The sequence below is a fragment of the Rattus rattus genome, chromosome 3, assembly GCF_011064425.1.
Source record: "Rattus rattus isolate New Zealand chromosome 3, Rrattus_CSIRO_v1, whole genome shotgun sequence".
NCBI classification, from domain to species: domain Eukaryota; kingdom Metazoa; phylum Chordata; class Mammalia; order Rodentia; family Muridae; genus Rattus; species Rattus rattus.
The window spans coordinates 1,292,095-1,316,590 of NC_046156.1; the positions used below are offsets into that span (position 1 = coordinate 1,292,095).

The 24,496-nt window shown below is 38.8% G+C and overlaps 1 pseudogene; it reads right to left on the reverse strand.

Moving 5' to 3' along the window:
• Nucleotides 1-1,933: 1,933 nt before the first annotated feature.
• Nucleotides 1,934-23,943, reverse strand: LOC116895199 (annotated as a pseudogene).
• Between the last annotated feature and the right edge of the window lie 553 nt (nt 23,944-24,496).

A 24,496-nucleotide genomic window follows, 5' to 3' on the forward strand; every position in this document is an offset into this window, starting at 1 on the left:
TGCATATTGTTGGTCAATCTGTTCCAGAGATAATGAAAAGAATATAAAGTACTACAATTGTTTTGGGCTGTGCCTATAGGTTGATATTTGAGACCCTTTAGATGAAAGGACCAGTTAGGAAAACACATTGGTACTGGTGGGGAAAGAAACAACATGCTGAATACCTTCAAATAGTGTAAAAACATGCTATGCTAGTTTCTGTCCAACGGTAAGATAAAAATCTCTTCGAAAATATTAACTGACTGTGTACCCAGAGAGCGACACTAATGACAGGGATGGTGTAATGGACTCCTTAGTGCAATACTAGCACAGATATTATGAGAGAAACCAACCTGTTCCTTGGAGGAAGAATATCCACTGAGAAATTTGTGCTTTATATGTTAGTTTGAGAAATGTAATGTTAGTGTCTGAACTCATTATGGAAATTGTTCTCAGTTTTATTTTACTGTGCCCTTATGTAGCTTTCTGATAATTTTTATGAGATTTTATGGATCTATCCTATAATACTACTGGGACACACATTCTTACAGCAGACTCTCTGATCTAGACTTACAAGATTTTCACTGGCTCTTACGTACTGACAGTTGAGCCTCAGTTGCTGAAGTTGTTATACAGACCTACCTGTTGGGTTTGATCCTCTAAATCTGCAGTTCAAATTGCCATAGTTTTCTTTAAGGACTATTCGTTTGAAGGGAGTTTTCTTTAATGGGGATTGAAAACTGGACTTTTCTGTGGGGTATAGGGACAGATATTTAGAGTGCAGTTGTGGATTACACTTCTGAAGTAATGAGATTGTGGTAATTTTTCCTTAAAGATTTATGAATTCACTGGCCATGGATAGTTGTCTAGGTTTTAGTACCTGGCATGATTTTCCTCCCATTGAGTAGATCCTAATTGAAATTAGAGATCAGTTGGATAACAAGAAACAATTCCACAAGAAACTATTCTGCAACCTTGGGCTTCTTAGTCTTGATTCTCCTTGCTGTGCCTCACAGGAATCACCTAATAAATGAAGTCTTCAGTCAGTCCATTGTAGTAGCCATGATGTTCACATTGGCAAGATGTATAAGTCTACATAGATCACACTCAAGGCTAGATTCTAGTCTTCTTCCAGCAAGCATGCTACTCATACATACCTATGGTCAGGCAAGTCAGCTGAGGACCTAGGTGTTGTCTTGTCCACAGGCAGAAAGGTGGAGTAGCTGCCATCTCAGCTACATCATCCTAAAAATCCATAGGCTAGTTGGCATAACTGCCATCAGATAAATCAGGGGACAGTTCCTGACCTGTCCCAGTAACTAAGGCTACTGTTAACAATGTGAGCAAGAGAATACAGTCAACCCAGATGATACAGTGACTGACTCTTCAAGGTCATGTGATCACACATACCTCACTCTGTCTCAAAGGATATGTTCCACTAGGGTGATCCAATTTTAGGAATATCTGTTCCTAAGCTTATACATCAATGCAGATGGTAGTGCACATCACCAAATGTGTACAGGATGAATGTGTTAAATTAGGGATTATAAGAAAAAACATAAACCCAATAAATAATTAAGGAATTCCTCATAATTATATTAAACATTATAGATTGAAAAGAAAGCTAGAATCAAGTTGCATTGTTAAGTCACCTAAGGTTGTAATATACATTTTATGGAAAATCATAAACAAAGAGACAAAGATCATATTATTCACCCAAGAACAAATTCAAGAGCAGGAGGGACAATGTTTCAGATGAAGAGGCAAAAACGATTGATATCATAAAGGTCTTTATTTCTCTTAAGTGACATATAGTGCTGAAGAACTCTTTGCTAATGAGTTTGTTGTAGTCATTCTTGGGAGCTCATATGGCCATTAGCTGTTTTGTCTCATATGCAGGAGTAAACTGACTGTATTTTTATAGGTGATTAACATCATTCTCTCAACACCATATTCAACCTTTTCCTAAATTTGCTCTTAGTAATGTTACATCTGACATTACCAGTAATCATATTCAATTTCCTGGAGAGATATCTGATGGCTTCTTTAGATCCAGCAATGTTAATATATTAAAACCAGAGTAGCATATACATAAAGGAGGATTAGATGCAAATTCATGAAAATGTAATATAAAATATTTTTAAGACAAATGCAATGAAACAATTAGACAAAAATAAGGAAACATATTCTCTTTGGTAACAATCACCACTTTATTATTATTAGTGCATATTATTTTGGAAAAATTTGGGTTTCCTTTGGTCAACTTCATATATATTATGTAGTGAATGTTTTCATCTTTTCATTTTCTTTTTAATTTAACTTTCTTCCATAGTTACACTAGGTCCTGATAATTGCTCCCCTCCCAGGTACCTCACCCCTCCACAATCCTACCGTAGTCCTCTTCTCCTATTCTATAAAACATGTGGGGTTTCTCTGGGTATTCCCAACACCTGGCATTTCCAGTCTCTGTATGGCAAGGTGCTTCCTTTCCCACTGAGGCCACACATGGCAGTCCAGCTAGAGTAACATATCCTGGATATAGGCAACTACTTTTGGATTAGAACCTATTCCACTTCTTTTGTTCTCACTTGGCGACCAATTTGTACATCTGCTACATATGTGCATGAAGGCCTAGATCCAGCCCATGCATGTCCTTTGATTGGTGTTTCAGTGTCTGAAAGGCACAAGTGTCCAGGTTAGTTGATTCTGTTAGTCCTCCTGTCGAGTCTCTATCCCATTGGAAGCCCACAACCCTTTTTCCTATTCTTCTATAAGAGGCCACAGGCGCCATCCTCTGGTAGGCTGTAGTGGTTTGTATATGTCTTAGTCGGCTGCTTTTAATTATTATATCCAAGTCAAATATTTTATATTTTATATTTAATGTATTATACTTATTTTATATTTAATGGAATGTATTAAAATATATTTGAATTTTGTTTTCTATGTGTATGTGTTTGAGACTGTTTGTGTGTGTGTGTGTGTGTGTGTGTATGTGTGTTTTATTTGATCAGTGTTTATACCTGTTTGTGTGTACAGACTTGTTTGAGTATGAAAAGGAGGGTGTTACATGTTCTGAATCTAGAGTTAAAACTGGTCCCGAGCTGCCCCACTTAGGTGCTAGGAATCAATCTCAGGTCCTCTTCAAGAGCAGTGTGCATCCTCCACTCGTGTGCTATCTCTCAATTGATGTGTTTAAACTGCATATTATCCACCACTTTTTTTAGGTTTTGCAGATGATTGTTGGGAAATATATAAGAGGATGTGCTGTTTCTTTGATACATTTTTATCCATGTCTTGAAATTTCATTGACTTTCATATATTCCCATAAATAGTATCCCTAGTAGTCCGTGGCAGTAGTTTAAGTGGGAAATATCAGTGGCTAAAACTACTTTCAGAAGGACACTGCAACATCTTGGTGCTGAGCTAGATCTACCGTGCTGGGTTTGACTGCTCTAGGTGTCTACAGTTCACCCAAAAAGGCACAGCTGTCAATGTACCAGAAAGGAAGCAACATGCAATTTTCTTTAAGGTTTTATTAGCTTAGCATTGCCTACCATTGGCACATATTACAGTAAGGAGCATCAGATTTGGAGAATGATAAGGAAATAAGCGGTGCCTAATACAGACACTCTGTAGAAATGCTGGGTTTAAGGATCTATGAATACATTTCCTAATCTCATGTCTAAGTCATGCTCTAAGAAAGATGCAGCTTGCCTTGCCTGCAAAGAGGAAGGCTGATGAGTTATATCTTCTCATGATCTGTCATAAAACCATGTGGGTGTCAGGAGGCAGGGCATCTCATTTCCAGGCTCTGTCTCACAGGTTGGGACATAGCCCAGGGTCAGAATAAAAGGACCTGTGGACTGGACTCTTACATCCACTCACTGGCTGAGGTAACCACAGATCTTTTGCTACCACTCATCTAGGTAACTGTCCACTGGAATTAAGGACAGAGACTTCAGAGGGAGCCAGATTAGAGCTAGAGAGGCACTGGGAAGGGTCCTTCTTCCTTTTGGCCACATTGGTATATCAGAACACATCGTTAAGTCTGTGGGATTAGACCATGGTGGCTTTGAAAGGCACTAAGTACAGCCATGATACTCAGAGACACTGAAAGCTTTGTGTTATTTAGCTCTGGGGAGCACTAAGTACCTTCAGCTTATAGGGCTGCTAGGATGGGACATTCAACACAGATACCTGTGCATCTAGACAGGTTGTGGGGGTAACTGATATTCAGATGGAAATGGTTACATTCCTTGGCACTGAAGAGCTGGAGCAAGGAAAGTCAACAGGGTCTCAGTTTGGCTTGGGGAAAAAGTGTTGTTTCTAGGATTTGTCCACATATTTCTCTGATAAATACGATAGCACCAGTATAATAATGACCTTTCTACCCTTATTCAGAGCAGTTGGTAATTGGCACACATCTGACCTCTCATCTTACAATATAAGCTAATATTCCTAAGTGGTCTGAACAGGGTTTACATATTTTCTGTCATGGGGTGAGCTTGTACCCTAAGTGTGCTAGAAGGTTTTTAAGACCATAAACAATACTCTCCTTCATGCTATGATTGTACTCTCCCCAACAATTAGTTATCTCAGAAATAGTATATACACTTGCATGTATGAAGATTAAGAACAGCAAAACTCTCTAAGTGTCAAAAGATATTTATTTAGTGCTACTGGATTTCAAATAACCGTATCTCATGTGCATGGTTCCTGATGTTTAAAAACAAGATGAACAGGACTTGACAATCTGATCATATTATAAATGGAGTGACTATTGATGGTGTTTCTATGATGACCACTAATGCTTCTCTGGGACCAGTATTGGACAGGTTACCACATTGTCTGGTGTCTTATATATTTATGACTGCCTCACAGGTCCTGAACACCCACAGCTGAGATGTCCTGCCAGCAGAGCCAGCAGCAGTGCCAGCCCCCTGCCAAGTGCCCTCCCAAGTGCCAGACTCCAAAGTGCCCTCCAAAATGCCCCCCAAAGTGTCCTCCCAAGTGCCCTCCTGCGTCTTCCTGCTGTAGCCTTGGTTCTGGGGGCTGCTGCAGCTCTGGTGGCTGCTGTGGCTCCAGCTCTAGTGGCTGCTGCAGCTCTGGGGGAGGAGGTTGCTGCCTGAGCCACCACAGACCCCGCAGATCTCTCAGTCGCCATCGCCACAGCTCTGGATGCTGTAGCAGTGGTGGCAGCAGTGGCTGCTGTGGCAGCAGTGGCTGCTGTGGTTGCAGTGGTGGCAGCAGTGGCTGCTGTGGCAGTAGCCAGCAGTCTGGAGACTGCTGCTGACCTGGGTGTGGAAGACTTTAGACAAATGGTGCTGGAGGAGTACATGCTCAGAAGACTACCTAATGGTTGTGGCTCTCTCCTCCTGCTTCTCATCTTGCCCTGCCCTCTGAAGTTCTGAAATCTCATGGGAAATGTTCTGTGTTCTCCTCAGAAAATGGCAATCCCTCTTTTCCTCTTTGTTGCGAATTAAACAAGCCTTGATAATCATCCCTGACAAGACAATTGCTTATTTTTTCATGACTCATCCTCTTTCTGATTCCGGAGTCATCTTTTTTTACAACAGACCATGGTTAATATTAAACTTGGTTTGAGAAGGTAGAAATAGCAAGTCATTTCTCATAAATATAAAACCAGAGGACAAACTCAATTTCAAGTAATTTGAAGGTACACGTCCATGTTAGCCACTCATTAGAAGGACCATGATTCTACACTGAGATGAAATGTGAACAAGCAGCTCATTGGTCAATCAATTCCTTTCCTCCTTACATTCTCATTGGTATCCTGCAAACCAAGCTGCTACACAGAAATACAGAGACTTACAGTTTTCAAGTCATTTTGCTGCTGTAACTGCTGTGTTATAGTGTGGGAACTCTGTACAGCTGAGCAATGGCATTACTCTCATTCTTTCCCCTCTCTTAGTAGCTGCTGAAATCTTGACAAATGTTGAGCTCATTGGTGGAGAGTGAAATGTTTGGGAATCTTTTCATGTGCATCCTCCCTACTTCTGTGTGCTAATTTAATACAAGTCACTGCAGGGTTTCTCAGACTAATTTGTCTTTGTTCTTGTGGTTTCCTTCAGGTTTCTAACTCTGTTCTCTGTTTTTAGTAAGAAAGAGATTTTGTCATCATTGGTTACTGTCACTTTTACAGAAAGGGTCTTTTTGAACTCTGTCTTACTCTTTCAGCCCCAAGTGTCCACTTCTCTTAAATAAATGTTAATTCAATATTTATTCACATTGCTATGTACAATTTAAGCAAAATAAAATTCAGTAATTCAAATGTACAGTTATATTTGCAGACTATTTAAAGCGTGTGCTTCAAAGAATAATGTACACATTGAATAATATTGAGAACCCACCACTTACAAATTGAAGAAGTCTTAAAAGTGCATCGCTTTAGTATAAAATGTAAATGAATATATGATAAACACAAAATACAATAAAATTTAACAATATGTGTTAAAACAAATAAGTGGTAGTACATTTTATTTTTTAACAAGTATAATAATTTATATTTCTTTATATTAGAGACACACATTACTTCACTTCAGTATATCAAAATTTTTATGTAATATTATAACTGATTGTATCCATTGTTTCGCAATGGATCAATTTTTTAATTAATTAAAAATTTAATTAATTTTAATTAATCATTTTTTGGACAGATTTAGGTTCCTTACTTATGTTTTAAATTCTGACACACCTCTCAGTATCCTGTACTTCCCCCTAGCCCTTCTCCTCTGACAGGGTCGAGATCTTCTAAGTATCACCCCACCCGGTTGCATCATGACTGCAGTATTAGGAATATCATCTCCCACTGAGGCCAGACAAGAGAGGCCATCTGTCAAAGTATTTTAGAATCAGGCTGTAGTGTTAAGGGCAGTGACTGTTTCAGTTGTTGGGAGACCCACATTGATTGTCAGTTACATCTCTGCCATATGCGTGCTAGGGGTCTGAGTCCAGCCAGTATATGTTCTTGGACTGGTGACTCAGTCTCTGAGAGCTCGTTGGGTGAGGTTCCTATCTAACACAGACCCTTCAATCCACTCTCCAAGTCTTGTATAAGTGTCCTCAACATATTTCCAGTGTTTGATGTAATTATCTGCATCAGTTTCAGTCAGCTGCTAGGTAAAGCCTCCCAGAGGACAGCTATGCTAGGCTCCTGCGTACAAGTACACCAGAGTATTACTAATGGATTCAGGACTGGTTATTGGCTGGCAATTCCTTCAGTTGGCTCCGTCTCTGCACCAGCATTTCTTTTTATTCAGGACACATTTTTGGAAGAATGTTCTGTAGTTGGGTTTGTGTCATTATCCCCCTACTGAGGGATCTGCATGGCTATTTCAGTTTCCATGTCCCCACTGTAAGGCATCTTGGTTGAGGTCACCCGTACTGAGTCCCAGGAGGCTAACCCACCTGAGGACTCCTAGTTCCCTCCCCTGCAGCCTAGGAAGACACATATTTCCATTCATTCTCCTGGCCCTCTGGCCCTCCTGTCTCTTCCCACACCTGATCCTCTCCCAGGACTTCCTTTCCCATCGCCTCTAACAACTAGATCTCTCCCACTTTCTGCCTCCTATGACTAATATTTCCCCCTTTAAGCTGGATTCAGGCATCCTCACTTGGGCCTTTCTTCCTCTTTAAGCTCTTTGGGTGCATCATGGTTTTCTTGTACTTTATGGCTAATATCCAGTTCCCATTGAGTATATACCATGCTTTTCCTTCTGAGACTGTGTTACCTTTCTCAGAATGATATTTTCTTTTTCTTTTCTTCCTTTTTTTGGAAACAATGAAACTTTATTTAAAAACCAATCCACTTGGAAAATATATTGCTGGCTTGACACAGCAAACAGCAGATGTATCAATGTTTCAAGTAATTAATTAGTATAAATAAAACATAGTACTCATACAAAAGATAAGGTGCCATGATGGCCCAGCAACACTGCACTGCAAAACCCCGGAAAAAATGGCATTTGGTAAGAAAGTGTGTGTTTCTCCTGCTTTAGTGGCCATAGCTTTCCTTGGCCGAAGTTGCTTACTTTTAGTCCTCCTTGTGGCTACAAGGCTCTGTGAATTCAGAGCTGATTAATACTGGGTTTGCACTTTTATTTTGTGAACCCAAGGCCAATACCTCTCAACAGCTCCTGTTTATTCTCAGCGACTGGCATGTGAGTGACAACCAAACTCCTGCCCCTTGCTTTTGATGAGGATGTGTCACTTTGCTGTACAAGTCCGTGAAGAAAGCTGTTTCCCATGTACACCGTGACACTGTCTGTATTTTCTGGGGCTTCTAGAATAACAGAATTTGAAGAAATGGACATTCCCATCTTGATGGCCAGAAAATACTAGGAACCTTTAGAAGTTATTCAAAGCACTCTCCCTCCTGTATCTTAAATCCACTGTGTGCCCTTGCACAGAAGACAAAACCAAGCAAACTGTAGATTTGGAAAGGAGATCTTTTCCTCTCTAAATCACTAGCCTACTGGGTTTTGTTTCACAGCATATGCAAGGTGGTGTGGTGTTACTTGTGGTGAACAGGATTTGCCAAGCTTCTCTGAGGAGACCCACCTCTCCTCAGGTTTTACCAGCAGGTTTTAAGAGAGCCACCAGCCTGGATGTTTGTAGTAGAAATCTCAGCCCTTGGTACAAGGTTGATCTCTACTACAGAACAAACATTGCACATAAATATTTAGGATCTAGACTTCTCCTCTGAGCTATTTTGATACAAATCTCAGCACCAGCTTCTTTCCACTTCATTTTCTAAGATCCAGATGTAAAGGAACCAGTTTCTGGCAGTGAGCTTAGTTTGCCTGAAACTTGCTGTGTCCTAAGTTTTGCTCATTTGTAAACATTGCTTAACATATTAAACTTCCATTCTTCTGTAAATAGCCTGTCCTCAGCCCCAATGGATACTTTCAAACAATTTTATGCCATTTTTTTTATGACAGAGACTCCTTGATCTTCTTGGTCATTGTTGGGATGAGGTTCATGTGGTCATCCACACACTTGGCCACACAGCTGTCTAGCTATCGCTTCACCTGAGGCTCCTTATTTCCTGCATCCATTGAGTTTTTGGCTTTGTCATTTCAATGTATGGTGCACTGGGCCAGGCAGTCCTGGAACCTTTCCAGAGCGCTGGTGACCAGGACCCGGGCTTGAGCCAGAGATGCATGGCAGCGCTCTATGCATTAGTGGTGCATAGACGCCTGGTTGTCTTCATAGCAGTTGGCACTGCACTGGAACATAAGGCCCTGCATCTTCCGGATGTTCTCTCTCTCCACACTTTTCACCATGGCGTCCACAGCCTCCTCAACTCGGAGTTGCTGCACCTCTGCCTTGGCGATCCTGAGCTGCTCCGCGCCAACGCCCTCGTGCACTCAGAATCATATTTTCTAATTCTACTTATTTGACTGGAAAATTCATGCTGTCCTTGTTTTAAATAAACGAATAGGATTCCAATATGTTAATGAACCATGTTTTCTATTCCCATTCTATGGATTTGGGACATCTGTGTTGTTTACAGCTTTTGAGTATTACAAATAAGGCTGCTATGAAAATCATGGAGCCCATGTCCTGGTGCTTCGGTGGAATATCTCTTGGGTATATAGCTAAGAGTGGTATAGCTGCATTGTCAGGTGGAACTATTTCTAGTTTTCTGAGAAAATTCGAAATTGATTTCTTAAGTAGTTGTTCAGGTTTGCAGACCCACCAGAAATGGAGGGGTGTTCCCCTTTCTCCACAACCTAGCCAGGATGTGCTGCCACTTGACTTTTTGATCTTAGCCTTACTGATTGTTGTAGGAGAGAATCTCAGGGTATTTTGATTTGCATTTTCCTGATAACTAAGGATTTTGAACATTTCTTTAAATGTTTCTTGGCTCTTTGAGATTCCTCTTTAAATATTCCCTCGTTTAGTCCTGTAGAACTAGTTTTTAATTTTATTGCTCGGTTTGTTGGTATCTAACTTCTTGAGTTCTTAATATATTTTTGATATTAGCTCTCTGTCAGATGTAGAGTTGCTGGAGGTCTTTTCCTAATCTGTAACCTACCACTTCGCCCTAATGACAGTGTCTTTTACCTTACAGAAGCTATTGGGTTTCGTGGAGTCACATTTATTAATTTTCATTTTAGTGCCTGTTCTGTTCATAAAGTTTTCTCCTGTACCAATGACTTCAAGCCTATATCCCAATTTCTTTTCTGTTCAATTTAGTATACCTGGTTTTACGTTCAGTTTCTTGATCCAGTTGGACTTGAGTTTTGTCCAGGGTGATATAGATCTACTTGCATTCTCCTGCAGCAACACTATTTCCTTAAGATGCTTTCTTTTTTCCGATGTATGCATTTTGTTCCTTCTTTGTAAAAAATCAAGTGTCCATAGATGTGTAGGATTATTTCTCAGACTTTGATTAAATTTTATTAATTATCCTGGATGTTTCAGTACCAATAACATGCAGGTTATTATTTTTGTTGTTATTCTTTTAAACACTATTGCTCTCTAATAGAGTTTGAGGTCAGGTACAGTGATTTCTCCAGACGAACTTACTGTTCAGGATTGGTTGTTTTCTCTATGTTCTGTTTTTGTTTTTTGTTTTGTTTTTAGTTTTTTTGTTTTTTTGGTATGTCCATATGAATTTGAGAATTGCTCTTTAAAGGTCTATAAAAAACTGTTTTGGATTTTTTATGGTAATTCTGTTGAACATGTGGAATGATTTGGCTAAGATTGAAATTTTCTCTTTTAATCTTACCTATCCATAAGGATAGACGATATTCCCATCTTCTGACACCTTCTTCAATTTTCTTCTTCAGGAACATGAGTTTCTTTTATAACCCATTATATAAACCAACTGAAAGAAAAAAATCACATGATCATCTCATTAGATACTGAAAAAACCTTTGAGAAAATCCAATACCCCTTCATGTTATAGGTTTTGGAGAGATTAGAGAGTCAAGGCACATACCTAAGCATAATAAAAGCAATATGCACCAAGACAATACCAACATCAAGTTAAATAAAGAGAACCTGAAACAATTCCACTAAAATCTGGGACAAGGACGGGGTGCCCACTCTTTCCCTGTCTATTCAATATAGTCCTAGATGTTTGAGGAACAGTGATAAGACAAGAAAAGTAGATCAGGTGCTTCCAATTTAAAAGGAAGAAGTAATCATATCATTGTTTTTGCACAATGTAATAGAATACAACAGCAACCTCAAAAATTTTACTAAAGAATACCTACTGCTCAAAAACAAATTCAGCAAAGTGCATGAATATAACATTAACTCAAATAAATCAATAGCTCTCCTTTATATAAATGATAATGGGGTTGGGAAAGAAATTAGGGAGAAACCACATCACAATAGCCACAAATAATGTAAAATATCTTGGCTTAACACTAACCATGCAAGTGAAAGAATACGGCTTCTTCTTCAAGCACAACATATTTTTCTTTTCTTTATCTATTTTTCCTTTTTCCCCACATGTGGGGATCTCTAGGTTGTTTCTACATGTTAGCTGTAAAGAATGATGTAATGATACACATCAGTCTGTAGGTGTCACTGTGTCTGGTGACTCAGATGTCTTTGGTGTATACCTGGAATTGGTGTAACTGGATCCAAAGATAATTCTGTTTGTGTTTTGAGGTTCTCTTTCTCCACCATCCTCACCAGCACTTCTTGCCATTGGCTCTCCTGATGGTGGTCATGATGACTGCTGTGGGCTGGAATCTGAGCATCAGTTTCTTGTTTCTTTTTCATGTTCCTGATGGCTAAAAACACTAAACATTCTCCATACATCACTGGTTACTTTTCTTTTAGTGTACTGGTTTTCAATTTCCCTTTTATTAGTTGTGTGATTTCCTGGTAATCTTTAACTTCTTTGTGTAGTCTTGGAACTAATTCTCCTCCAAATATATACTGATCCACAGTTTTCTTTCATTCTGATAGCTGTCTCCTTCCTGCTTGTTCCATTTGCATAGAAGGCACTTTGAAGTTACCCATAATAATTATCATTCCTTTTCCTAAAAAATGAAGTTCTATTTATTTTTTCATTTGTTTGTTTTAGAAATTCCTTGCCAATTTTATGCTGTGAAGCCTTTTCTCCCCCATTGTCTTGAGTGGTTTTCAGTCTTAGCTCCTGTACACAAAATCAACGCTAATATTACTGACACTTTTGTGAAAGACTGTCTGTCCATGTATTTATTTATTTCTGTGTTCTGAAGTCTGCTTTACAGGTGTACACATTATTTTCTGGCAGATTATGGTAATTATGCTATTTAATAAAATGAGTTAATTCTGTAATATAATTTGAAGGTAATATATTTGTGATACTCTTTACATTGTGCTTTTCATAATTTGAATTGTGATTTTTTTGTTGGTGAACGATCTTTTTAAATCCATATAAGTATTATGATTGCTTTCTCAAATTCCAGTTGGAATTTCTATTGTGCTGTATTTGGTGAAGATTTAATTATATTTGACCATTGCTTTCTATAATATAATTATTTTCATAATAATAACTTTCTTAGTATGTAAGTTGGAAGCTTTCCCATCTTCTGTTATGTCTTTGATACCTTTCTTCAGTGTCATAAAGTATTAGTGTAGAACTCTTTTGCTTCCTTGGTTTTACTTTACAGCATTCTTAGTTTTTGAATTTTTACATTAGAATAAGAATGTTTCCTGAGTTCTTTAACAGCATATTCAGTTTTCAGTTTAAGCAGTGCTACTGAACTTAAACTATCAAACTTGTAAAACATTGTATATGATATTTATGTAGGGTCATTTTAGGGCATTTCAACAGTGGTCATTTTTTTTCCGATTTTTTTTTACCTGATTCTCTTCCTCCTCCCCTCTTCTCAGGCTTCTAGCTACAAATATAAGATAAGAGAAAGTGTACACCCTTGTCATATTCTCAAGTTTTAATGAAATAATTTTATTCTCACCCCGTTAACTTAATGTTTGAGATATCCTTGCTTTTTTTAGAATCTTCATGACGTTGGCTAGGAGTGAGGTCTGGTTTTTCTGTAGCCCTTTTTATCTCAATGGAGATTAGTATCACAACTCTGTGTCTAAGTCTTTTTCTATGCTTTAATGTATTTATTGTTTTGTAATTGTCTCAGAATCTCTGCATCCATGCAATCACACCAACCATGATGGTACTATTGCTTAAATGTGCTTCCTTTTTGATAATTTAATGTGATTGTTATTTCTTGATTATATTTTGGCCCATGGATTTCCTTAAGTGTGAGAATATTCACACTTTACTCCTCCCACTATCTTCTTCAAAAGCCCCTGCTATATCATCTTCTAAATTCACAAGGACAGAGATGGGAGGAGAGGACAGTGAGGGGAGGGTAGACAAAAGTCTAACACAATAGATGTTTAATAATGAATGCCATGTGGAAATATGTATATGTGTGTATTACTACCACCAGGGTAAATGATTCTCTGAAATTCAGTATAGCATAGGATAGGTTCACAACTCAGCTAAGATATGCATATTGTTGGTCAATCTGTTCCAGAGATAATGAAAAGACTATAAAATACTGCAATTGTTTTGGGCTGTGCCATGGGTTCATATTTAAGACCATTTAGATGAAAGCACCAGTTATTTTTGTTACAGTGCATAGGAAAACACATTGGTACTGATGGGGGAAGAAACAACCTGCTGGATACCTTCAATTGTCTAAAAACATGCTATGCTAGTTTCTGTGAGGTACAAAAAAACTCTTCAAAATTATTAACTGGCTGTGTAGCCAGAGACCGACACTAATGACAGGGATGGTGTAATGGACTCCATGGTGCAATACTGGCATAGAAATTGTGAGAGTAACCAACCTCTTCCTTGGAGGAATAATATCCACTAAGAAATTTGTGCTTTATAGGTTAGTTTAAGAAATAAGCTCATTATGAAAATTGTTTTTCAGTTGTATTTTACTGTGTCCTCACGTAGCTTCATGGTAATTTTTAAATTGCATATAATGTAACAGTTTTCCTAAACTTCGAGATTACATTTCATCTATATTGTCTTCCTATTTCCTTTTCTTGTTGTAGCCTCTACCACATATCCATCCCTCCTTGAACCTTTTCAAATTCTTGATCACTCTCTTTTTTTTTCTTGCAAATGTTGTTCAAGACAATTCAAATACATTCCTAAATTTAACTTTCTCAGTCAGTATAAAATTATTTGTACGTACATTTTTTTTATTAACTTGAGTATTTCTTATATACATTTCGAGTGTTATTCCCTTTCCCGGTTTCCAGGCAAACATCCCCCTCCCCTCTCCCCTTCCTTATGGGTGCTCCCCTCCCCATCCTCCACCCCTTGCCGCCCTCCCCCCATCAATCTAGTTCACTGGGGGTTCAGTCTTAGCAGGACCCAGGGCTTCCCCTTCCACTGGTGCTCTTACTAGTATATTCATTGCTACCTATGAGGTCAGAGTCCAGGATCAGTCCATGTATAGTCTTAAGGTAGTGGATTAGTCCCTGGAAGCTCTGGTTGCTTGGCATTGTTGTTCATATGGGGTCTCGAGCCCCTTCAAGCTCTTCCAGTTCTTTCTCTGATTCCTTCACGGGGGTCCTATTCTCAGTTCAGTGGTTTGCTGCTATTCCACCTCTTTTCTGTATTCTGGCTGTGTCTTAAATCTACATCCGGCTCCTGTCAGCCTACTTAATGCTTATCCCATGGGCCCATGTCCTGAAGGTGAACTGTTTTTTTTCAAATTCTTTTGATCTTCTTTTCTTTTTTCATTTGTTTTCTCTAATTCAAGCATTTGGACTAAGACCAACTTATTCAAATACCATTCCTTTCTGTGATTGGGTTAGCTCAAATTTTTTTTTTGCCTTTCTCAGTAATATTCATTGTGTAGATGTAATTTTCTGTATCCATTCCTCTGTTGAAGGCATCTGGGTTCTTTCCAGCTTCTGGCTATTATAAATTCAACATTGTACATATGCCCAAGAGGTATATTCTTTCAATGTAGAACCTCCCAGACTGATTTGCAGAATGGTTGTACCAGTCTGCAATCCCACCAACAATGGAGGAGTGTTCCTCTTTATCCCCATCCTTGCCAGCATCTGCTGTCACCTGAGTTTTTGATCTTAGCCATTCTCACTGGTGTGAGGTGAAATCTCAGGGTTGTTTTGATTTGCATTTCCCTTATGACTAAAGATGTTGAACATTTCTTTACATTTTTATAGGTAACAATTTGGTATTGGATAATTTATTGATATGCTCTTCCCAAGGGAGAAATATTTTTTCTGCTCTCAGGATTCCTTTGATACTTGTAGTCCTTTCCGTATGGCAGACGCTCAAGGACTTTCCTCTGTATACTTTGGAATGTTTATTGTAGTTGTTCTTGTTCATCTCATTTTTAGGCAGCCAATAAAAAATTTTCACTGGCTCTTAGGTACTGACAGTTGAGCCTCAGTTGCTGAAGTTGTTATACAGACCTACCTGTTGTGATTGGTCCTCTCCATCTGCAGTTCAAATTGCCATGATTTTTCTTAAGGACTATCCTTTTGAAGAGAGTTTTCCTTAATGGGGATTGAAAACTGCACTTTTCTGTGGGGTATAGGGACAGATATTTAGAGTGCAGTTGTGGATTACACTTCTGAAGTAATGTGATTGTGGTAATATTTCCTCAAAAATTTATGAACTCACAGGCCCTGGATAGTTGTCTAGGTCTTAGTACCTGGCATGATTTTCCTCCCATTGAGTAGATCCTAATTGAAATTAGAGAGCAGTTGGATGACACCAAACTATTCCACGACTGCAATGTTGGTCTCCATAGCCTTGATTCTCCTTGTTATGGGTCACAGGAATCACCTAATAACTGACACCTCCAGTCTGTCCATTTTACTAGCCATGATGTTCACATTGGCTATAGGGATAAGTCTACATAGGTCACACTCAAGGCTAGATTCTAGTCTTCTTCTAGGAAGTATCCTACTCATACATACCTATGGTCAGGCAAGTCAGCTGAGGACCTGGGTGTTGTCTTGCCCAGAGACAGATATGTATAGTAGCTGCCATCTCAGTACATCATTCTAAAAATCCCAAGTGAGTTGGCACAACTCCCACTGGATAAATCAGGGATCAGTTCCTGACCTCTCCCAGTAATTAAAGCTACTGTTAACAACCTGAGCAGTAGAATACAGTCAACCCAGATGAAATAGTGACAGACTCTTCAAGATCATGTGGTCACAGATACCTCACTCTGTCTCAAAGGATATGTTCCATTAGGGTGATCCAAGATTTAGGAATATCTGTTCCTAAGCTTAGACATCAGTGAGGATTGTAATGCACATCACACAAATATGTACAGGATGAATGTCTTCAATTAGGGATTATAAGAAAAAAATAAACCCAGTAAATGTGTAGGGAATTCATCACAATTATATTACACATCAAAGATTAAAAGAAAGAAAGCTGGAATCAAGCTGCATTATTAAGTCACCTAAGGTTGTAATATACATTTTGGGGAAAATCATAAACAAAGAGACCAAAATCATATCATTCACCCAAGAGCAAATTCGAGAGCAGGAGGGACAATGTTTCAGATGAAGTGGCAAAAACCACTGATGTCACAAAGGTCTTTATTTCTCTTAAGTGATATACAGTGCTGAACAAGTCTTTGCTAATGAGTTTGTTGTAGTTGTTCTTGGGAACTCATGGCCCATTAACTGTTTTGTCTCATATGCAGGAGTAGACTGACTGTATTTTTATATGTGATTAACATCATTCTCTCAACACCATATTAACCCTTTTCCTGGCTTTCTTCTTAGTAATGTGACAGCTAACATCACTAGTAATCATATTCAATTTTCATGAGAGATATCTCATGGCTCCTATAGATCCATCAATGTTGAAATATTAAAACAAAGTAGTATATGTGTAAAGTAGGATTAGATGCAAATTCATTAAAGTCTAATATAAAAATATTTCTATGACAAATGAAATGAAAAAATTAGACAAAAATAAGGAAGCATTCTCTCTGGTAACATCCAACACTTTATTATTATTAGTGCATATTATTTTGGAAAAATTTGGGTTTCCTTTGATCCTCTTCATATATATTATATATCAGATGTTTTCAGCTTTTTATTTTGTATTTAATTTAACTTTCTTCCATATTTACTCTGGATCCTGATAATTGCTCTCCTCCCAGTCACCTCACCCCCATTCACCCTCAACACTACTGTAGTCCTCTTCTCCTATTCTATTAAACATGTGGAGGTTCTCTGGTTATACACAATGAATGGCGCTTCAAGTCTCTGTATGCCTAGGTGCTCTTCTCCCACTGAGGCCACACGTGACAGCCCAGCATATATCTTGCATTTTGGCAACTGCTTTTGGATTAGAACCTATTCCAAGTCTCTGGTACCCACTTGGAGACCAAGCTGCACATCTACTACATAGGTGCATGAAGGTCTAGATCCAGCGCATATATATCCTTTGGTTGGTGTTTCAGTGTCTGAAAGCCACAAGTGTTCAGGTTAGTTGATTCTGTTAGTCCTCCTGTCGAGTTTCTATCCAATTGGAAGCCCACAACCCTTTTTCCTATTCTTCCATAAGAGGCCACAGGCGCCATCCTCTGTTAGGCTGTAGTGGTTTGTATATGTCTTAGTCAGCTGCTTTTAATTATTGTATCCAAGGCAAATATTTTTATATTTTATATTTAATATATTTAAATATATTTAAACTTTGTTTTCTATGTGTATGTGTTTGACACTGTGTGTGTGTTAGTGTGTGTGTGTGTGTGTGTTGTATGTGTTTTATTTGATCAGTGTATATACCTGTTTGTTTGTGTGTACAGGTTTTTTGAGTGTGAAAAGGAGGGTGTTACATGTTCTGAATCTAGAGTTAAAACTGGCCCCAAGCTGCCCCACTTGGGTGCTAGGAATCAATCTCAGGTCCTCTTCAAGAGCAGTGTGCATCCTCCACTTGTGTGCTATCTCTCAATTGATGTGTTTAAACTGCATATTACCCACCACTTTTTTTAGCTTTTTGCAGATGATTGTTGGAAAATATATGAGAGGATATTATGTTTCTTTGATACATTTTTATCCATGCCTTGAAATTTCATTGACATTCATATATTCCCATAAATACTATCCTTAGTATTCCATGGCAGTAGTTTAAGTGGGAAATATCAGTGGCTAAAACTACTTTCAGAAGGACACTGCAACATCTTGGTGCTGAGCTAGATCTACCGTGCTGGGTTTTACTGCTCTAGATGTCTACAGTTCACCCAAATAGGCACAGCTGTCAATGTACCAGAAAGGAAGCAACATGCAATTTTCTTTAAGGTTTTATTAGCTTAGCATTGCCTACCATTGGCACATATTGCAGTAAGAAGCATCAGATTTGGAGAATGATAAGGAAATAAGCGGTGTCTAATGCAGATACTCTGTAGAAATGCTGGGTTTAAGGATCTATGAATACATTTCCTTATCCCATGTATAAGTCATGCTCTAAGAAAGATGCAGCTTGCCTTGCCTGCAAAGAGGAAGGCTGATGAGTTATATCTTCTCATGATCTGTCATAAAACCATGTGGGCGTCAGGAGGCCGGGCATCTCATTTCCAGGCTCTGTCTCACGGGTTGGGACATAGCCCAGGGTCAGAATAAAAGGACCTGTGGACTGGACTCTTACATCCACTCACTGGCTGAGGTAACCACAGATCTTCTGCTACCACTCATCTAGGTAAGTGTCCACTGGAATTAAGGACAGAGACTTCAGAGGGAGCCAGATTAGAGCTGGACGGGCACTGGGAAGGGTCCTTCTTCCTTTTGGCCACATTGGTATATCATAACACATGGTTAAGTCTGTGGGATTAGACCATGGTGGCTTTGAAAGACACTAGGTACAGCCATGATACTCAGAGACACTGAAAGCTTTGTGTTATTTAGCTCTGGGGAGCACTCAGTACCTTCAGCTTATAGGGCTGCTTAGGATGGGACATTCAACACAGATAACTGTGCATGTAGACAGGTTAGCTAGGATAATTGATGTTTAGATAAAAATGGTTACATTCCTTGGCACTGAAACGCTAGAGCAAGGAAAGTCAACAGGGTCTCAGTTTGGCTTGGGAAAAAATTGTTGTTTCTAGGATTTGTCCACATTATTTCTCTGATCAGTAGGACAGCGCTAGTATAATAATAACCTTTCTACCATTATTCAGAGCAGATGGTAATTGGGGTACATCTGACCTCTCATCTTACAACATAAGCTAGTGTTCTTTGATGGTCTGAACAGGGTTTACATATTTTTCTGTCATGGGCGGAGCTTGCTCCCTAAGTGTGCTAGAAGGCTCTTTAAGATACTGACCATAAACAATATTATTCTTCAGGGTATGATTGTACTATCCCCTACAGCTAATTATCTCAGAAATAGTATATACACTTGCATGTATGAAGATTAAGAACAGCAAAATTCTATAATCTTCACCAGATATTTATTTAGTGCTGCTGGATTTCATATAGTATATCTCATGTGCATGGTTCCTGATGTTTAAAGACAAGATGAACAGGACTTGAAAATCTGATCATATTATAAATGGAGTGACTGTAGATGGTGTTTCTATGGTGATCACTAATGTTTCTGTTGGACCAGCATTGCACAAGTTACAACATTGTCTTGTGTCTGATGTATATATCATATAGTATATATATATGACTCTCTCACAGGTCCTGAATACCCATATCTGAGATGTCCTGCCAGCAGAGCCAGCAGCAGTGCCAGCCCCCAGCCAAGTGCCCTCCTAAGTGTCAAACCCCAAAGTGCCCTCCAAAATGCCCCCCAAAATGTCCTCCCAAGTGCACACCTGTGTCTTCCTGCTGTAGCCTGGGTTCTGGGGGCTGCTGCAGCTCTGGTGGCTGCTGTGGCTCCAGCTCTGGTGGCTGCTGCAGCTCTGGGGGTGGAGGCTGCTGCCTGAGCCACCACAGACCCCGCAGATCTCTCCGTCGCCATCGCCACAGCTCTGGATGCTGCAGCAGTGGTGGCAGCAGTGGCTGCTGTGGTAGCAGTGGTGGCAGCAGTGGCTGCTGTGGCAGTAGCCAGCAGTCTGGGGACTGCTGTTGACCTGGGTGTGGAAAATTTCAATCAAATGGTGCTGGAAAGCACAAACATCTGCAATGTTTGTTGTTTTCTCCCCCTGTCTCCCTCCTTGCTCTGCCCTCTGATGTCCTGAATTCTCATGAAAAATGTTCTGTATTCTCCTCAGAAAATGTCAGTCCCTCCTTTCTTCTTTGTTATAAATTAATAAAGCCTTGACAATCATCCCTGACAAGACGATTGCTTATTTTTTCATGGCGCATTCTCTTCCAGATCTCGTAGTCATCTTTTTCTTCCAAAAGGCCATGGTATCCAGAGCTATTGTTCTCTTTTAGATGTGTATGTATTTTTTTTTTTTTGGTTCTTTTTTTTTGGAGCTGGGGACCGAACCCAGGGCCTTGCCCTTCCTAGGCAAGCGCTCTACCACTGAGCTAAATCCCCAACCCCTAGATGTATATGTATTTTTATGACGTTATATTAACTCCTGTACACTAGCTGTACAACTTTATTTCTCTTTTTAATATTAAACTTGTTTTGAATACATAGAAACAGCAAGTCATTTCTCACAAACATAATATCAGGCGGCAAACTCATTTTCATTTAATTTGAAGGTATATGTCCACGTTAGCCACTCATTAGAAGGACCATGATTCTACAGAGATTAAATGGGTTTTCCTCTTTACACTCTTGTTCATATCCTGTAAACCAAGTTGGTGCACAGAAATGCAGAGACTTATATTTTTCTTCAAGTCATTTTGCTCCTGTAACTGCTGTGTTATTGTGTGGGAACTGTGTACAGCTGACCATTGGCAATGCTCTCCTTCTTTCCCCTCTGTTGGTGCCTGCTGAAATCTTCACAAATGTTGAGGTCATTAGAGGAGAGTTAAATGACTGGAAGTCTTCTCATAAGCCTCCTCCCTATTCTGTATGTTAATTTAATTAAAGCCACTGCAGTGTTTCTCAGACTAATCTGTCTTTGTTCTTGTGGTTTCCTTCTAAGTCTGTACTCTGTTTTTAGTAAGAAAGAGATTTTGTCATCATTGATTACTGTCACTTTTACAGAAAGGGGCTTTCTGAGCTCTGTCTTACTATTTCAGCCCCAAGTGTCCACTTCTCTTAAATAAATGTTAATTCAATATTTATTCACATTGCTATGTACAATTTAAGCAAAATAAAATTCAGTAATTCAAATGTACAGTTAAATTATATTTTCACACTATTTAGAATGTATGCTTCAAAGAGTAATGTACACATTGAATAATATTGAGAATCCACTACTTGCAAATTGAACAAGCCATACAAGGGCATATCTTTATTATAAAATGTAAATGAAAATATTATAAACACAAATACAATAAATTTTAATAATATATGTTAAAACAGTTAACTGGTATTACATTTTATTTTGAATATATAATGAATATTTCTTTGTATTAGAGAACATACATCACTTATCTTCAATATATCAAAATTTTAATGAAATATTATAACTGATTGTATCCATTGTCTTGCAAATCAATTAATCATTTTTTGGACAGATTATAGTTCCTTATTTATTTACTTACATTTTAAATTATGACACAACTCCCAGTATCCTGAAACTTCCCGCTAGCCCTTCTCCTCCACGTGGTGGAGACCTTCAAGGTATCATCCCACCCTGTTGCATTATGACTCTGCAGAATTAGGAATATCATATTCCACTGAGGCCAGAAAAGAGAACCCTGTTGTCAAAAGTATTTTAGAGTCAGGCTATAGTTTTAAGGACAGAGACTGGTCCAGTTGTTGGAAGACCCACATTGATTGTCAGATACATATCTTCCATATGTGTGTCAGGGGTCTCAGTCCAGCTAGTATATGCTCTGGGACTGGTTGCTCAGTCTCTGAGAGCTCATAGGTATCAAGGTTAGTTAACCTTGCTGGTCTTTGGGTGAAGTTCCTATCCAACACAGACCCTTCAATCCACTCCACAAATCTTGCTTAAGTGTCTGCAACATCTGTCCAATGTTGAATGTGGGTATCTGCATCTGTTTCATTCAGCTGCTGGGTAGAGCTTCCCAGAGAACAGCCATGCTAGTTTCCTGTGTGCAAGTGTAACTGAGTATTATTAACAGATTCAGAGACTGGTGCTTGCCTATGGGATGGGTCTCAAATTGGGCAGATTATTGGTTGGTAATTCCTTCAGTCTTGGCTCTGTCTTTGTGACAGTGTTTCTTTTTACACAGGACAAATTTTGGGTAGAAATTTTTGTGGTTGAGCTTGTGTCATTATCCCCCTACTGAGGGATCTGCATGGCTATTTCAGTTTCCATGTCCCCACTGTAAGGTATCTTGGTTGAGGTCACCTGCACTGAGTCCTAGGAGGTTAACCCACCCCAGAACTCCTAATTCCCTAACCTCCACCATAGGAAGACATATATTGTCAATCATTCTCCTGGCCCTCTGGCCCTCTTGCCACTTCCCATACCTGATCCTGTCCCAGTACTTCCTTTCCCATCCCCTCTAACAACTCGATCTCTCCCTCTTTCTGCCTCCTATGACTAATATTTCACCTCTTTAAGCTGGATTCAAGCATCCTCACTTGGGCCTTTCTTCCTCTTTAAGTTCCTTGGGTGTATCACTGCTTTCTTGTATCTTATGGCTAATATCCAGTTAACAGTAATATACAGTTAACAATGAGTATATACCATGCTTTTCCTTTTGGGTTTGTGTTACGTCATTCACGATAGTATTTCCTAATTCCATTTATTTGACTGGAAAATTCATGCTGCCCTTGTTTTAAATAGCTGAATAGTATTCCAGTGTGTAAATGAACCCCATTTTCTGTACCCATTCTTTGGATTTGGGACATCTGTGATGTTTGTAGCTTTTGAGTATTATAAATAAAGTTGCTATGAACATCATGGAGGACATGTGCTTGTGATTTGGTGGAGCATCTTTTGGGTAGAACTATTTCTAGTTTTCTGAGAAGATGCTAAATTTATTTCCTAAGTAGTTGTTCAAGTTTGCAAATCCACCAGAAATGGAGGGGTGTCTGCCTTTTCCCACATCCTAGCCAGCATATGCTGTCACTTGACTTTTTGATCTTAGTCATTCTGATTGTTGTAGGATAGAATCTCAGGGTCATTTTGATTTGCATTTTCCTGATAACTGAAGATTTTGAAGATTTCTTTAAATGCTTCTTGGCCCTTTGAGGTTCCTCTATAAATATTCCCTTGTTTAGCTTTGTAGAACTAGTTTTTAATTGTATTGCTTGGTTTGTTGGTGTCTAACTTCTTGAGTTCTTTATATATATTTGATATTAGCCCTCTGTCAGATTTAGAGTTGCTGAAGGTCTTTTCCTAAACTGTAACCTACTGCTTTGTCCTAATGACAGTTCCTTTTGCCTTAAAAAAGCTTTTCAGTTTCATGGAGTCACATTTATTAATTGTTGATCTACTACTGCTTATAAACAACTTCAGCAAAGTGGCTGGACAAAGAATTACCTCAAAGAAATCAATAACCTTCCTCTATAGAAATGTTAATGGGGCTGAGAAAGAAATTAGGAGTTAAACACATCATCATAGCCACAAAAATATGAAATATCTTAGCATAACTGTAACCAAACAAGTGAAAAATATCGTTCCTTTGTATAATCACAACATGTTTTTCTTTTTCTTTATCTGTTTTTTTTTCCCCCACCTGTGAGGGATCTCTAGGTTGGTTCTGTATGGTGGCTGTTATGAAAGATGCAGTGATATGCATCAGTCTGTAGGTGTCACTGTGGTCTGGTGACTCTGATGTCTTTGGTGTATACCTGGAGTTGGTGTAACTGGATGCAAAATAATTCTTGTTTGTGTTTGAGGTTCTTTTTCTCCACCATCCTCACCAGCATTTCTTGCCATTGGCTCTCCTGATGGTGGCCATGATGATTGCTGTGGGCTGGAATCTGAGAATCCGTTTATCATGTTCCTGATGACTAAAAACAGTAACATTTTCCATATGTCACTGCTTATCTTTCTCTGAATAGTATTGGTTTTCAATTTCCCTTTTATTAGTTTCATGATTTCATGGTAATCTTTTACTTCTTTGTGTAGTCTAGGCACTAATTCTCCTCCAAGTATATACTGATCCACAGTTTTCCTTCATTCTGTTAGCTGCCCCTTTCCTGCTACCTCCATTTGCCTAGAACACACTTTGAAGTTAGCCTCAATCTTTATCATTCCTTTTCCTAAAAATGAAGTTCTATTTGTGTTTTTTCATTTGTTTGTTTTTAGAAATTCCTTGCCTATTTATATGCTTTGAAGCCTTTTCTCCCCCATTGTCTTGAGTGGTTGTCAGTCTTAGCTCTTATACGCAAAATCAATTCTAATGTTATTGGCACTTTTGTGAAAGATTGTCTGACCCTGCATTGATTTATTTCTGTGTTCTGAAATCTACTTTACTGGTGTACACATTATTTTCTGGCAGTTCATGGTAA